The 4434-nt window shown below is 33.7% G+C and overlaps 1 protein-coding gene across 1 annotated transcript in view; it reads left to right on the forward strand.

Moving 5' to 3' along the window:
• agtr1b (angiotensin II receptor, type 1b) overlaps positions 1-4434 on the forward strand; it is a 16478-nt gene that overhangs the window by 732 nt on the left and 11312 nt on the right. The window lies entirely within an intron of this gene.

Here is a 4434-nt window from a genome sequence, read left to right on the forward strand (position 1 = left end):
ATATATATATATATATATATATATATATATACTAATAATATATTAATACTAAGAAATTATATTGTATACGGGGTCATTTCATTTAAAACAACCAAGATTGTGTTCACTTTCATGAAAAAAAAAGAAACATGCTGAGTGATTTCTTTGACTTTTGTTCTTGCAGATATGATGGTTACAAAATGATGCTAAAAGCCTGTAATGAGACTCAAAGCACTTTGTTTAGTCTGGTGCGTTGTTCCCATTATGCTGCACATACAATAAAGTATGGAATGGCTCATTTAAGAAGATGGTCGTTAACATACACATTTACATTGCTATCTAAATGACGACACACCATAGTCAAGTTTATTGCTATTCCAGTCATGTACATACTGTATAAAGAAGAACAAAATGTATGTTTGTTGCTGGAACAAAATCCATCTGTGGTATACAGTAACTTACAGACAGTGTGATCAAGACTGACTTATTGCTTCACTGTAACAATAAACTACATAAATACAAAAAAAAAGAAAAGAAAAAAAAAAAAAGTAGTAATTTTAAAGCCCCGTTCATCTGCAACAAAGTTACCAGTGGCCAGCTGCATTAGTTAACACTTAGGCAAGTCAGTTATCTATTATTAAAAGGGCTGTCAGTTTAACGCGTTAACTTAATTAATTAGTTTAATTAATTATGAAAAAATAACGCATTCAAATATTTTAACGCAGTTAACGCACTGGCCCCGCCCCCAGAACAGTTTACAGTTGATAAATATGATGCAGGGCAACAACTCCATAAATGCAGTTATGCCCTAAAATTCAAGATATTGGTGCAAAAAATGCCCCTGTATGAGTTTTTGTCTCATATTTATATCATATGATAAGAGATATCACACGAGTGATGATTTTGTCCCGAATATGACAAGTTTGGATGTGATTTTATACAACAGTTCAGTAAATAAGAAGTTGATATTGTGTTATATTTTAAACACAATATATGCTTTTGCTCAATTTTGTAGAGAACAAATTACCTTTAAAGCCATAACAGAATTGTTGCGTGTCCCGGAGCAACACAGCGGTGTTTAGTTTCTGAATGAATCCGCGTTTTGAACGAATCGTGTGAACCAATGATTCAAAGGCCCATTCATAAAGAAAGCCATTTACTTAAAGGGGTCATATGATGCTTTTTTAAAGATCATTATTTTGTGTATTTGGTGTAACGTAATATGTTGACATGCTTTAATGTTGTTTCTTTTTTGGAGAATAATTTCAAAATAAAAACAATAAAAACATTATAGGGATAGTTCACCCAACAAATTTAAATTCTGTCATCATTCACTCACCCTCATGTTGTTTCAAACCCTTCTTCTGTGGATCATAAAATAAGGTATTTTGAAGACAGTTGGTAACAAAGACATTTTAGTTACCAATGACTTTCATAGTATGAACAAACATACTGAGATGTTTCTCAAATTATATTATTTTATGTTCCATAGTTTATGTTTGGCCATTGTAACCTAAATGTTTATGTGTAATAAATGTCATGTTGAATCAAATAAAATATTTCGGTAACACTTTTTATGAAGCCCATATTTATAACACATTATAAGGGTATTCTTAAGGCATTATAATGAATGCATAATGCATTATAAAATACCTTATAATATGTTATATCATCTTATAAATAATCATAACAACAATTATAATACATTATAATGCTTACACATTTGTGGTTATAAGTTTTAAGATTATGATTATTTATAACACACAATGAACACCATATAAAATCTATTTTTACATTTACAATGGACTATATATCTTGACATCTGCACAGTATCTTACTACATATTGTAAGTGGTTAGGTGTGGAGTGTTATTTGAGTGTTCCCTGTGAGGCTAATATTAATTTTGATGTGAGCAATTAATAATTTCAACTGAAAAAAATGCAGTGTTTATATGTTAGGTTACATTTTATTTTCATGGTCTCCCTAGTCTATTGACTATACGCAACTTTGCAACTACATGTCAACTAACTCTCATTAGAGTATTAGTAGGCTTAGGTTAAGGTTAGGGTTGGTAGAATGTTGACGTACTTGCAAAGTTACTTATAGTCAGTTTGTCTGTTGGGGAACCGTCAAAATAATCAAACTGATATTACATTAAAAATAGTTCAAAGCAAATATGTCTTATTACACATTCATCTGATCTGATATCTGATCTTATGGCTGTTTGAGAAAAAAATATATTATTATTATTATTACTACTATACTTATAAGTGACCTTTGATGGCTTTAAGTAAAGTAGCATAAGAAAGATGGCAAGATATGAGACTTATAATACATTATAACTATGAGAAATATAATCCATTGTAACTTAAGTGGATGCAACGTTCACTGTGTGTTATAAATCATCATACTCTTAAAAGCTATAACCACAAATAAGTAAATATTATAAAACATTAAAACTGTTCTTATCAATTTTCTAATGCCCTTTTTATAAGGCATTATGCATTCATTATAATGCCTTAAGAATACCCTTATAATGTATATTTCTTTCTAAAGCAACAATTTGTAATATCTACTTGATACTTTCTCATTTAACACAAAAATTGCTTTAAATAATCTGTTGTTAGTATTTTCATAGTCAAATTTATTTAGCGATTAATTAGATTAATTAATCGACATGTAATTAATTTGATTAAAAATTTTAATCGACTGACAGCCCTGAATATTAATATTATTTTACCTTATCGAGTCCGAGTCGAGTCCAAGTCTTTAACCAATTGAGTTTGAGTGGGAGATGTTTATAAATGTCTTCTTATCAGAATTTTATGTTGTTTCTTCTTCTTCAGTGACTCGACAAAACTGAGAAATGTTTCATTTTATGTTGGAGCTGATAGCCTCGCGGTCAGAGCTTGGTATAGAGATGTGGGTGAGGCAAGTACAAGCCCCAGCTTCTCTCTGTTATATTATCCAAATACATTTGAAAAAATTCAACTTTAACAAATACAGAGTGATCTTGATTCAGTGACAACCAATGGGATTGAAGGACATTGAGCTCACATGGCCTGACCTCTGACAGCTACTGTAGTCGAGTGTCCGCAAGATGGTGTTGAAGTTAGCCAAATGTATTTTTGATAGAGTACTGGATGTACCACATTTATGTTAAAATTGTCAATATTTGGATCCAAATATTATATATTAGGTGAAAAGCAGTAGTATGTACAAATTCACAGCCTTTATAAAACAGTAAGCAAAAGGAAGCTGGATGATCTACCACTTCCGGCGAGACTCTGAAGTGTATATCTGATGGACACTTTACTATCCCATGAGGCCACAGGAGAGGAGTTGTGAATGGCAGTTAAGCGATGCAATGGATGTTGTATGTCTGGATTACATTCAAACTACACATATTAATACTATATAGAGTATACTTTTTAACATTATAAAATATATATATTTGAATGAAATTAGAGACAGTATGCAATTTCAGATGCAGACTACAACATTTTAATAGAGACAATGCCTACTCTTTAATACACATATGCATTAGCTGGACTAACCTGAAAATGTTTTGTGTGTGATTTGAGAAGCACAATTTATGATACCAGTTGTCAGATTCTATTCCCAATTTGAAATAAATGCAACAGTGATAAACAGGTTCATAAAAAAGCCCACAGAGATGTCCACCAAGTTAACCTTCTTCCTATACAAGGGACTTTGATAATCAACACAAATATTAATGTAGATGAAATAATTTATATTTGTAACAATTGTTTATTTTTAAACTATAGTTTTCAGTATTAAGCTTTTCGTTGTGAAAACTAAGCATGCTTTAGTATCTAAACGAGTACTTGTTACAGACATAACATAGCCTACTTTAAAATAATATATTTATGCGAAAAATGTCTCGGTTACGTATGTAACCCTCATTCCCTGAAGGAGGGAACGGAGACGTCACGTCGGTGACCGACAAATTGGGATCTCGCTTAGAGAGACCAATCCACTTCGAGTGTAAACTAAACGAGCCAATGCACACTGGCATGCGATGATTGCATCCAGCTGCCGCTGATCGCAGCGCGAGTATAATTAGGCAGCAGGTGCAATGCATACTCAGGTTTTCGCTGAGGAGCCGAGCCGGTTACCGGGCCGCTCAGTGGTGGTACAGCAGCCGTGGCGACGGGAAGTGACGTCTTCATTCCCTCCTTCAGGGAACGAGTGTTACATACATAACTGAGATGTTCCCTTTCAGTTGGTCACTCTCAACGTCACGTCGGTGACTGACGAATTAGGATCCCTACCAAAGCACCATGGATGCTGCCCCTTCCAGTGTCCTGTGCGAGCCGCCTGCCCCCCTTTTTGGTGTAGGCCGGGGCTCGCAACAAGAAGGCCAGTCACTGTTGTCGTAGCACTATCCACTCACTGAGATTGGGTAACATGGAGAAAACGTGCCCGTTCCAC

This window comes from Sinocyclocheilus rhinocerous, unplaced genomic scaffold, assembly GCF_001515625.1.
Source record: "Sinocyclocheilus rhinocerous isolate Xijiao unplaced genomic scaffold, SAMN03320098_v1.1 scaffold914, whole genome shotgun sequence".
In the NCBI taxonomy this organism is placed as follows: Eukaryota; Metazoa; Chordata; class Actinopteri; order Cypriniformes; family Cyprinidae; genus Sinocyclocheilus; species Sinocyclocheilus rhinocerous.